At 42.9% G+C, this 13327-nt stretch overlaps 1 protein-coding gene across 12 annotated transcripts in view; it reads right to left on the reverse strand.

Annotated features, from left to right (window-relative positions):
- sulf1 (sulfatase 1) overlaps positions 1 to 13327 on the reverse strand; it is an 821278-nt gene that overhangs the window by 541647 nt on the left and 266304 nt on the right. For 5 of the 12 annotated variants that reach the window (XM_072467603.1, XM_072467601.1, XM_072467602.1 and 2 more), the window contains exon 1: positions 5442 to 5640. The exons of 3 other annotated variants lie outside the window; for them this stretch is intronic. The gene's annotated coding sequence lies outside the window, so the exon portion shown is untranslated. Of the gene's footprint in view, positions 1 to 5441; positions 5642 to 13327 lie in introns of those variants that run through there. 4 more of the 12 variants (XM_072467608.1, XM_072467609.1, XM_072467612.1 and 1 more) reach the window with 3 other exon arrangements.

A 13327-nucleotide genomic window follows, 5' to 3' on the forward strand; every position in this document is an offset into this window, starting at 1 on the left:
GGGCTTTTATGACTGTGGCCCGGATGAATAGGTTTTTTGAGGTGGAGGACAGGTGTGTGCAGTTAGGGGGAAGTCCGGCGAATCATGTACATATGTTTTGGGCGTGTCCAAAGCTATGGGGATTTTGGCAGGGATTCTCAGATGCCATGTCAGAGGTAGAGGTCCTGGAAGGGAGAATGACTCCGAATCCAGAGTATTTGGAGTGTCGGAAAATCCGGGAGCCCCGGGGGGGGGGGGGGGGGGGAAGAGAGACTCGGAGCCTCCAAAGTCGGAGGTTTGGGTCAGTGACATGGCAGAATTTCTCAGGCTAGAGAAGATTAAGTTCGCCTTAAGGGGTTCAATACAGGGGTTGGAGGTGGCCGCCGCTCATCGACTTCTTTAAGGAAAACTGACCATCAGCAGAAGGGGGCGGGGGAAGGGAGGCATGGAAGTGGAGAATAAGGGCAGGGAATCTAACATATGGGTAGCTAGGGGGGGGGGGGGGGGTGGGGGGAGTTGGGCATGTTACTGTGGGGTTTTTGCATGTGTCGGACCGTTCTGTTATTTAGAATATTAATATGTTAAAATTATAAATGCCTCAATAAAATGTTTCCTAAAAAAAACTCTTGTATGAGCACCACCTCCAGTCATGTACGTGTGTGCACGCTTCCCAGGGAGAGTGTCTCCTGGGGCACTCAGGAGATCCCTGGCATCTTCGGGGCCCACCCCAGGAAGACGGGTTGGCCCTTGGGGGATAAGGGGTACCCACTGAGGTCCTGGCTGAAGATGTCAGGGTGGAAGCCGGAGACCCAGGCGGAGACCCGATATAACAAGGCCCATGTTGCCACCGTTGCTGTCACTGAGCAGTGCATTGGACTGCTGAAAATGCAGTTCCTATGCCTGAACCGCTCTGGTGGGATAACATGCTGGTCGAGCAGAAGGGACATGTGGTCTCGTTTAAGGAGGAGGCTGACCAGGAGGGGACGATGGACGAGCCCAGGGAGGACCTGCCGGAAGAGCGGAGGCTGGAGGACAGGCGGCGGCAAGGGTCCAGCATGTTCAGAGGACCAGGAAGCCCTCATCCTCACCCGATTCTCAAAGGACGAGGCTGTGTCTGTCAGCTCACCCCCTCTGCCCCCATTTCCCTCCTTTCTCTTCCCCCCCTCCGCCCTCTTCAAAACCTCGTTGTGAGGTTAGCTCTGGTGCTCCTCAGTTTATGCCAAAGTCTAATGCTAGCGCGCTCACACCCATCCTCTGAACGGGGTCTGCATCGGGGGCATTTGATCTTGGACCACTGTGACCAGGAGGGCGGGGGCATAGAGGGTAACACGGGTGGGGGTGCAGGTCGTCCTTCTGTGAAGATTAACGTGACCGTGGCTGCACACTTACCAGGTTAACATGTTTTATTCGTGAACATAACATTTCCATTCCCCCTAGTGACCAACCGCACCCCACCCCCCATCGGCCTCAATACCTACACAATGATCCTCAATCTTCTTAACCTTACAGGGTCTACTGTTACGTCTAGGTGTGTCTCCAGGACGCACATCTGCGCGCAGCCTGCTGCTTTTCGTAGCCTGTGGTGGGATTCTAACTCACTGGGCAGGATCCTGCCAGAATGCCAGGATGGCAGTGCCAAGGTGCCTGGGTGGCTGTTTGCCCATGCCAGGGATCAGGCCCAGAGGTGCCCTGCCCTTGAAGGGGGGTTTGACGACTCCCTGACAAGTCAGTTGAGGCATTGGGGGGTCTGGATGCCGTGGTGAGGGGGTTGAGAGATCAGGGCGGCATTCAAAAATGGAGCCCGATCTCTCCCTTTACTTCAGCGCAGGAAATTACGGTATTTGTGGTCTCGGCGGGGCCCTGTTCACCGAGGCATCTCACCAAGGCCAGAAAAAAGAGAGTTCCATTTGATAGCAGAGTTGTTCCCACGCTGCAGATGCCAAATAACACCCCGTTAAATGCGCCAAATGTTACGGAGCTCACAGGTTAAAGACCTATCTCTTGCACACTTCTTCCTAAATAGATTCATCATTGAAGAAAAAATTATTATTGGCTCACTCAGTAAAATACTGTATTGAATTCCAACTACAATTGTCATCCTGGAAGTGTAAGTCAAGTTATTTCTATGGAGTCAAGTTCTCAAAAACCTAAAGAACGGAATTAACTTGTTGGAAAGTCTATTGCACAGAATTTCTTTTCGCAGCATTCCAATAGTTAAACCTGTCAAATGTATTTAGCAGACGGTTTTAATCCTGTCTATGTACAATAAAAGAAGTGAATCAAAATTATCGGTCAATGAGTTAGGCAGAGTACAAAGTTACAGAGAATGAGATCTTTTTTTAAAAAAAAATTAGAGTACCCAATTCATTTTTTCCAATCAAGGGGCAATTTAGCGTGGACAATCCACCTACCCTGCACATCTTTGGGTTGTGGGATGAAACCCACGAAAACACGTTGAGAATATGCAAACTCTACACGGACAGTGACCCAGAGCTGGGATCGAACCTGGGACCTCGGGGCCGTGAGACAGCAGTGCTAACCACTGTACCGTGCTGCCTGAGATCTTAAGACCATGAAATTCCATAACTTCAAGTGGGTTTTTACAAGCAGAAAACCAGTGCCAGTTGTGTTCAGCAAATTCAGGTCTACGTACTGTCCTAAAATAGACCACCAAAAGATGATTTTGCAATACAATATTTAACAAATGTTAAAATACCTTGTTTCTAGGAAGAGCATTCATACACATGAACTGCTGCTGGCTGCCACTGCCACACACCCACATTTTAAAACGGCCATCTTGGAGCCAGGAGGAAAAGGGGTGCTGTGCCACACCACAGGAGTCGCAGTCACCTCCCCACCTGGATCTCATTTCAATTCCCCTCCCAGGACTTACACGGGGACTGCTATAGGTTATGTAACTGCCTGATGTTGATGTCTTTAGTCACCACCTTGCGGCGAGTATGTTAATAAAGTGCAAGAACCAACATCTGTCCAACCCCAAGATTCTCGGTTCAGGCACCTTCTGACTGTGTTGTGGCAAAGCTGGGCCCCAAAACAGACCCAGACTAATTTGCTAAGCTTGAAGGTGACAGAGCCATTTCCAGGAAAGTAGCAGATTAGGTGGAACGTTGGAATGTTTAAATTGTATTATCAAGGCCACACTAGAAACAACAGAACTAAAGGTAAGTATAATGATTTCCGTTCCATACACTCTGCGTTAGGTGGAAGGCAGCCGATACATAATTGCTGTCAGGAACATTTTAGTAAAATGCGTGTGTGTGAAATGTCCACAATTCTCCATTAGTGTTGCAAACACGGAAAAGCTTTTTTTTTCCCAAATAAAGGGCAATTTAGCGTGGCCAATCCACCTACTCTGCACATCTTTGGGTTGTGGGGGTGAGACCCACGCAGACATGGGGAGAATCTGCAAACTCCACACGGACAGTGACCCAGAGCAGTGATCAAACCTAGGTCCTCAGTGCCATGAGGCAGCAGTGCTAACCACTGCACCACCGAGCCTTCCTTAAAAAGCATTTGTTGATTCTGTCCTTGCAAATTTTGTTTGGAGAGAGCATTTAGAACTTCATCAAAGAGTACCAATAGCTTCAGATCTATCACTGATGGTTAAGCAATAGAAGCATTGAGAAAAGTATAAAAATAGATTCTTTATTCCACAACTTTTGAGTCTACTGGCTGAAATGTTATTTGCTTTCTTGATGCATTGGTAGCCATACATTAAATATGTCTGGTGACACCATTGCGCCTTCTGCTGCTAACTGGCAGGATATCAATGCTGCTGTAGAGAATTCACGGTGCATAGAGGTGAAGCCTCAAGAAATTTAATGGTATTTTTATATTACATGGGACCCGCATGAGTGATGCCAGATTCCTGTAGTGAGGGCCTTGTGCAGCCAAATGCAACTCAAATCTAACATTTCTGGCACATGCCAGGAAAACTATAGTCGGTCTTCCACAGTGTTGGTGCGAGCGAGTTATGGCAATTTACGTTTTGCTTATCAGTTTTGAGTGACCTGTGCTTGAGAACCCAGAGACAAAACAAAAGCACCTTTAATGTAGGGCTCGAGTGTTGGAAATGCCTGCACTTTTCATTTGAAGGGACTTTCTTCCACTTCTTCCTTGTTGTTTTATTATTATTTCAAACACTCCCTTTCACAATATTCGATGCTGAAGACATGTGGAAGTTTTTCTTTCTTGCTGTGAGGCTAGTATTGCTATTCCATTAAAATTATAATGCAGCACAGGCCACTGCACAGTAAATCCACAGGTGTGCAACTAATAAAACCTCCTTTATCATTTGATTTTCACAAACCTGTTGCCAGGAAGTGCACACGAGACAGAGAAGCAGATATCTGTCCACAAAAATACACGGACATTTGGTGCACAAGAACAGACACACACAAGCATTATTTTATAACTAAATAGGCTGCCCTTAGATCTATATTCCTGAGGTGAAAGGTCTGTTCAAAATACATTGCACATCTTTGGACTGTGGGAGGAAACCCACGCAGACAAGGAAAGAAAATGCAAACTCCACACAGTCACCCGAGGCCAGAATTGAACCCGGGTCCCTGGAGCTGTGATGCAGCAGGGCTAACCACTGTGTCATTGTACTGTGCTGTCCTAGAACACTGGCCAACAAAAAAGTAAAAAAATATAGAATGCAGTTGATATTCGTACCAATCTGAAACTCTATCTGACAAAACTCTTTCTTGTAACTGATGGAATTTAAGAAAAATTGCCATTAGTACTCAAAGAGTTAAAAAAAAATTAAAACTAACACCCAAATGATTTGTTGCATCTTTTGCACAGTAATCATAATTAAAAACATCCAGCATGTTACTATAATTATTACATTCTCTAGTTGGAGAGATCACACCAATATTTGTAAACTATAATCAGTATTCAGCACTTCTTTAAATACTCGGAACATTAAAATATATAAAATGGCATTTCAAAGCTGCTTTTGCACTTTTGGCAGACAATTAAATTATTTCCAAATAATACTACAAAGAAACCTTTTAAAATGCCTGATAATTTACCAATAACAATGTGCAAACGCATGGAAAACTGCAAGTGTCAGTGACTCCAGCAGACTCTGCTTGCTGCAGTTCAATCAGGAGTGTATATTGCTGCCTTTGTGATTCTCAAAAGTGGTATCAGTGGAAACAAGTAAAGGCTGATTGAAGACGGAGGCTCCTAACCTCCTGAGCTGGTACTTTCCCACATCAGCTTAAGCAACCCTCACTTAGACATTCTGACAGAATCACAGATCTCACTATTTCAAATCTTAAAAGGGCAAACATAAACAAGTTACCTTTAATGCAGGAACATCAAGCAACATACTTATAATTTTCTAGCCTTACAATAAAAGAGAAAATAGCTTTGTGGCAGTTACAGTCTGAGCACTTCAAAACTTCCTGTCTGAAAACAAAATCCTGTACCTGAGAGATTGTATTCCTTTTTGCCCAAGAGATCTTCTTGAAAGGATCTGCTTTCCACACGCAGTGTACTCTCACAGGACCACACAGTTCCTACTGTACAGCCTTTCCTCTCTAACCCCCACTCAGATGTGATGACACACACTAACCCCAACCATCTGTTGAAACACGTCCTCAACCACTCAGCACAAGACAGCCTACTCAATCCAATCACTGGAGCTGGGTGGCTCTTAAACGCAGGAGGCTGGGACAAGGACATAAAAACTTTAGTTTTTAAGACTCTAAGCACCAGTAACCTGAGAGCGTGTGAAAGAGGAGCCTGCTATAAATGAGGGGAAGGGAAGGTACTGGAGTAGAGGGGAGAGTGAACTTTTACTCCCCCCCCCCCCCCGCCCGATAGTTAAGCTGTTATTTAACACAACTCCCTGTAATCCCAAGGGACTCCCTTCCCCCACCACAGCCTCAACCCCCACGTCCCAAGGAAACTTCACAATAGGTAAACAGAAGCACATTAGTCCTACTTCTAACATTCATAACACATTCATTGAGAGCAGTTCCCCCTAACACTACAGTGCTTTTAGAAGTGGCGACAGATCTATCTGATCTGCTGATAAAACTGTTAACATCGCAGTAGTTGTGAGGGCAACTGCAGTAACAGCCCAGCACACTCCTTGACAAGTCTCTGACTCCCCGAAGCATTCTTACCGTTCCAAATTGCCTAGTGCAGCAACTCAAGCCACACACCATTGTCTCAGGATTTACATATTCAAGATCATTAATCAAATGAGCTCTTAACTAATCAATAAGAACAAAATCACCACAAATACATTTGTAAATGTAGCATTTCTGCAAGGGAAATATTCCATTGCTTTGTGCTGATGATACATGAGCACTCCTAAAGTATGGGGGAAGAGGGCAGAAACATGGGTAAGAGTAATTGCCCCTAACATAGAGCAGGAGTTCCCTACCTGGCATTTTATGTATTGTATTCTGAACTAAAGGGGCTTGTGTTGCTGATGTGCACAGATCTGGAAATTATGTTTGGGAAATCTTTAGTTGACACTTGACAAGCTCAGCACGGTAAAAAATGGTAACAGTGTTAAAGTACCAAATTGTGTGGCCACATTTAGTAACGCTCATTCAGCTTCATTGGGAGTTAACATAAGAGATTGTTGATGTTTTGTTTTGTGTGTGATTTATTTGGCTATTTTGTGCTTAATATTTTCATTTTTGTATATTGTCTTAACTGCTTTTAGCGTCATCTACTGCTGACAACGTCCCCATTTTCAATTTAAACTTGCCTTACTGGGAAGTTGAGCATTCCTCTGGGAATGCCTCCTGCCCTGGAGGGAGTTTGTAGATAAGAAGGGGTTGCAGAGACATGATACAGGAAGATGTGCTGGACCGGAGTCCTGGAGCGGGGCCTGGAGTCCATTGCCCTTCTGACTCTGAGGCAAGTCTGCTGTCAGTGAGCCAAAACCGACACCTGGAAGCTGTTTATTTTTTTTAAAGTACACACCAGTTTAATTCTTCAACTCAGACCGAAGGTCCTATGATTGGCAGGGACTGAAAGGTTGAGGAGTGAAGGTGTGAACACATAAAGTACACATTACAGGAGTCAAATCTACACAAATGTTAACTATTTTCAAATATATAGTGCAAGGAATGCTTTTTCAGAGGCACCTTTCGGTTCTCCACGTAAATGAAAAAAGTCCAACTACAAATTAAAAGGGAATTATCACAGTTTCTAGAGAGATTTTATTTTTAGAACATTTCAACACAGGCTGCCCTGAAACATTCAGGAAATTCCATATAGCCATTTGAAATCCATGCATTCTAGCAAGTATCACAGGTGTTGGCATATATGCCGATCTATGAAGCCTTAAATAATCCCTCCAAAAGAAAATTACGGTCAACTTATACGCCAAGTATAGAAGTGAAATGCCAGTGTCATCATTTTGAAATATCAACAACTTCTGATGCAAAGAATTGGTGTGTCATGAACATCCTTACACAGCCCTTATTGCCTGCCTGATCCCGTATGCCCAGTTACAAGGTACCAGTAAGTAAACATGTGGGACGTGTTATATTACGATGTTGTTATATATATATATTACTCTTTTTGTCGAGCCGGGTTGTTGAAATATAGACGTAGTCTTCCAGTGATGATAAAGTAATTTAATGAGTAATATAAAATAATCTCGTGAGTTCTTTTTACTTAATACTAAACTAGTAAACAAACAAATAACTGTTGATCAAACTATTAAATAAGATAAAGATAATTACTGATGTCTATTAACTTCTTCTCTCAAGCTCTGTACTCCCTGCACTCCAGACATACACTCCTCCTCTAGGAAAGAGCGGGGAAACATTTATATATGTCCTGATAGTGTGGCCATCTAGTGTTCAGTTGCCTGTACGAGCTTAACATAGTCTGATCATGTATTGCTACATAGAGATCACTACACCCCCCCCCCCCCCTTTTAACATTTTCTGGTGTATACATAAGAAAATTTACATGAGAAATGCAGTGGTTTACACAGTACAGCAAACACTAGCATTACATTAAAGTTCATAGATTAAGTCGATTTGGCTTTCTTCTCCTTGTAGGTCTTCTTAGTTTCAATGGTAAGGAACACGTGTTAATGTTCTTGCTCAGTGATGAAGTAGAATGTTCTTGTTGTTCAACATTTCTTAAAACAGATTTATGTAAATCAAGATCAGGAAAAACTGGTGTGTGAACCTTAACTTGAAGAAGATCACGACGATTTCTTCTGATTGACACGTCATCTGATGTTTTTACCAGATATGATCTAGGTGTAACATGTCGAAGAACTAGAGCAGTGTCTGACCAACCTGCTTCAGAAAGTCTGATGCAAACATGATGCAACAGTAGTGGACTCGCCAACACTAAGGGCATAAAAATGGTCATTGGATAGACATATGGACGATAAGGGAATAGTGTAGATGGGCTTTAGAGTGGTTTCACAGGTCGGCGCAACATCGAGGGCCGAAGGGCCTGTACTGCGCTGTAATGTTCTATGTTCTAACATTATCATCTACTTCAAGAGGTTTCAGATTCTTGGCATAAGACCATAAGACATAGGAGCGGAAGTAAGGCCATTCGGCCCATCGAGTCCACTCCACCATTCAATCATGGCTGATTTCAACTCCATTTACCCGCTCTCTCTCCATAGCCCTTAATTCCTTGAGAAATCAAGAATTTATCAACTTCTGTCTTAAAGACACTCAACGTCCCGGCCTCCACCGCCCTCTGTGGCAATGAATTCCACAGACCCACCACTCTCTGGCTGAAGAAATTTCTCCTCATCTCTGTTCTAAAGTGACTCCCTTTTATTCTAAGGCTGTGCCCCCGGGTCCTAGTCTCCCCTGCTAATGGAAACAACTTCCCTACATCCACCCTATCTAAGCCATTCATTATCTTGTAAGTTTCTATTAGATCTCCCCTCAACCTCCTAAACTCCAATGAATATAATCCCAGGATCCTCAGACGTTCATCATATGTTAGGCCTACCATTCCTGGGATCATCCGTGTGAATCTCCGCTGGACCCGCTCCAGTGCCAGTATGTCCTTCCTTAGGTGTGGGGCCCAAAATTGCTCACAGTATTCTAAATGGGGCCTAACTAATGCTTTATAAAGCTTCAGAAGTACATCCCTGTTTTTATATTCCAAGCCTCTTGAGATGAATGACAACATTGCATTTGCTTTCTTAATTACGGACTCAACCTGCAAGTTTACCTTTAGAGAATCCTGGACTAGGACTCCCAAGTCCCTTTGCACTTCAGCATTATGAATTTTGTCACCGTTTAGAAAATAGTCCATGCCTCTATTCTTTTTTCCAAAGTGCAAGACCTCGCACTTGCCCACGTTGAATTTCATCAGCCATTTCTTGGACCACTCTCCTAAACTGTCTAAATCTTTCTGCAGCCTCCCCACCTCCTCCATACTACCTGCCCCTCCACCTATCTTTGTATCATCGGCAAACTTAGCCAGAATGTCCCCAGTCCCGTCATCTAGATCGTTAATATATAAAGAGAACAGCTGTGGCCCCAACACTGAACCCTGCGGGACACCACTCGTCACCGGTTGCCATTCCGAAAAAGAACCTTTTATCCCAACTCTCTGCCTTCTGCCTGACAGCCAATCGTCAATCCATGTTAGTACTTTGCCTCGAATACCATGGGCCCTTATTTTACTCAGCAGTCTCCCGTGAGGCACCTTATCAAAGGTCTTTTGGAAGTCAAGATAGATAACATCCATTGGCTCTCCTTGGTCTAACCTATTTGTTATCTCTTCAAAGAACTCTAACAGGTTTGTCAGGCACGACCTCCCCTTACTAAACCCATGCTGACTTGTCCTAATCTGACCCTGCACTTCCAAGAATTTAGAAATCTCATCCTTAACAATGGATTCTAGAACCTTGCCAACAACCGAGGTTAGGCTAATTGGCCTATAATTTTCCATCTTTTTCCTTGTTCCCTTCTTGAACAGGGGGGTTACAACAACGATTTTCCAATCCTCTGGGACTTTCCCGGACTCCAGTGACTTTTGAAAGATCATAACTAACGTCTCCACTATTTCTTCAGCTATCTCCTTTAGAATTCTAGGATGTAGTCCATCTGGGCCCGGAGATTTATCAATTTTTAGACCTCTTAGTTTCTCTAGCACTTTCTCCTTTGTGATGGCTACCATATTCAACTCTGCCCCCTGACTCTCCGGAATTGGTGGGATATTACTCATGTCTTCTACTGTGAAGACTGACGCAAAGTAATTATGTTGATCATAGTACTGTTTCTGTTTCTGACGTTGATGATGCAGTTTTTTCACAGCATCATGTTGATCAGGATCCAGAATATTTAGCTGAGGTAGTGTTATTCTGATGTTCCTGTTAAACAACATCTGTGCTGGAGATAATCCTGTGGTCAGAGGTGATGATCTGTCAGTTAACAAAGCCAAGTAGAAGTCAGATTGTGAGTCTCTGACTTTACTTAATAACTGCTTAATTATATGAACTCCTTTCTGAACCTTTCCGTTAGATTGCGGGAAATGAGGGCTTGAGGTGATATGTCTGAAATTGTATGTCATGGTTCAGTCCATTCCCAACTGTTAAAACACGGACCATTATTAGACATTATGGTTTGATGTATACCATATCTAGAAAAGATGTCTTTGCATGCCTTAATACCAATGGTGGATGTGAGATCATTCAGTTTCATAACGTCTGGAAAATTTGAATAATACCAATGACTAAAATGTAATGTCTGCCATATGAATGAAAGAGGTCGATGCTGGTAATATCATGTTGCTGCAATTTTTCTTTGCACTGTTGACTTTGGTGTATCTGACAGATGGAACAGGAAGTAATCATGCCTGTGATGTCTTGATTAATACTTGGCCAATAAATCGATTGCCTGGCTCTGCGTTTACATTTCTCTATGCCTAGATGACCTTCGTGAAGCCTAGTTAGCATTTCTGACTTCATACTCTCTGGAATGACGATTCTGTCACGTCGCAGTAGAATACGATCTAATATTGTCAGTTCAGACTGTATACTGTGGTACTGTTGTCAGTGACCTTTTGACCATCCATTCTGCAAGTGGTGGATTACTCTGGTCAAAATGGCATCCTTCTGTGTCTCCTCACGTATTTGTTGAAGTTTGTGATCGAACACAGGAAGTAATTCTTTAAACAATTGTAGATGAGCATCAATGTCATTTATTGATTCTGTTGGTGTGATCTGTGTCAATTGATCTGGACAGAGTGCCAGCTATGATCAACTCTTTACCTGGAGTATAGATAAGGTTAAAATCATATCTACGCAGTTTCATCATAAGTCGTTGTAGTCTGGGTGTCATATCATTAAGATTCTTATCAATCATGTTGACAAGTGGACGATGGTCTGTTTCCACAATAAATTTTGGTAAGCCGTACACATAATCATAAAATTTGGTTATTCCAGTAACAAGTCCAAGACACTCTTTCTCGATCTGAGCATACCTACACTCATTTGAGGTCATTGATCTTGAGGCATAGGCTATAGGACCCAAGTTGTTGTGATGGACATCCAGTTGTAGCAAATCGGCACCAATGCCATTCTGACTGGCATCAGTCGAAATTTTAGCGGGTTTAGTTGGGTCAAAAAATGTCAAGCTTGGAGCCTGGATCAGCTGTTGTTTCAAATCGAACCATTCTTCATTGTGACGCTGAGTCCATTCAGCGTTTTTCTTGATGAGCTGACGTAATGCAGTAGTTCTGGTGGAAAGATTTGATATGAATTTCCCCAGGAAGTTCACAAATCCTAGAAAACGTAAAACAGCCTTATTTTTCGGTTGTTGCATTGTTTTAATTGCTTTAATTCTGTCATCGTCAGGTGTGATACCATGAACAGATATGTCGTCACCAAGGAATTTTAGAGATGAGGTGGCAAACATGCACTTCGATTGGTTGAGTTTTAAACCATACCTATGTCTCCTTTCAAATACTTTTCTGAGTCGAATCATGTGTTCTTCTGCTGTCGTAGACCAAATGATTGTCATCAACATAAACACGAACACCTTCAATGTCGTTTGCTCCATTCTACAATGAAATATTTCTGATGCAGAAATAATACCGAAGGGCATTCTATTGAAACAAAACCTTCCTAAAGGTGTATTGAACGTGCAGAGGAGCTTGCTGGAGTCATCAAGCTGCATCTGCCAAAATCCTTGAGATGCATCTAATTTAGTGAATATTTTGGCATTAACCATTTCTGAGGTGATTTCCTTTCTTTTAGGTATTGGGTAATGCTCTCAATGAATATTTCTATTGAGATCTTTAGGATCCATGCATATCCTTATGTCACCAGATGGTTTTTTAAACACAGATTAGGGAACTCACCCAATCTGTTGATTGCATCACTTTTGATATAATTCCTTGAGCTTCCAGTCTTAAGAGTTCAGCTTTCAGTCGTTCTCTGATAGGTGCTGGTATTCGTCTCGGCGGCTGCATTGCTGGCTTGGCATCTTTTTTAAGAAGAATTTTATATTGACATGGCAGTGTGTCCATCCCATGAAAAACATCAGGGTATTTGTTTAATAATTGCTGGATGTCATCTTGTATTGTAGATGTCTCAGAAGTATTCAGGAAGATTCTCTGAATTAGCTGTAAATTTTTACATGTCTGAGCACCCAATAGCGAAGATCGGTGATCATCCACTATTTCAAACCTTAACTTTTTGTGAATGTCCCTGTTGCTGGCATTGAGATAACACAAGCCATGCAAAATAATTTGATTGCCATTGTAATCTTTCAATGAGCATTCCGCAGGTACAATGTCGTAATCACCTGTGATAGTAGACAAGTCTTTGGAATTGAGAAGATTTGCTGAAGCGCCTGTATCTAATTTGAACAATCGATGATACATATTGTAGTCATCCACTCATTGTTAACAATATTGACTTGTTGATTTTTTGTTGCTTGAAGAGTTTTCTTAGTTGCGTGAAGAGCTTGCTTTGTTGCTTGAAGATCTGTCTTTTTTGCTTGAAGATCTGTCTTCGCTGATGCTTCAATCACTCCGATAAAGAAGGTATTTTCCAAGGAGAAAATTTCATCATCTTGGGAAAAATCTTGTGGTGAATTGACTTTTTCATCTGTTTCAACTGCCCTCACGTTGTAATTCTTCTTGTGTGTAGGAGGGAGATACTTTGCTGAAGACTGGCATTGAGAAGCATAATGATTCATCTTGGAACATCTCAAACAGCGTTTTCCAAAAGCTGGACAGTTTCCCTTTAAATGCGCATTGCCACATGTCATCACGCTGTCGCCGTGACGCATCATTGACGTTCACGCATTTGCAGACCTCTTTTACGGCGTCTCGCATTTCTGTGCGA

Source organism: Scyliorhinus torazame, chromosome 11 (genome assembly GCF_047496885.1).
Source record: "Scyliorhinus torazame isolate Kashiwa2021f chromosome 11, sScyTor2.1, whole genome shotgun sequence".
NCBI lineage: Eukaryota > Metazoa > Chordata > Chondrichthyes > Carcharhiniformes > Scyliorhinidae > Scyliorhinus > Scyliorhinus torazame.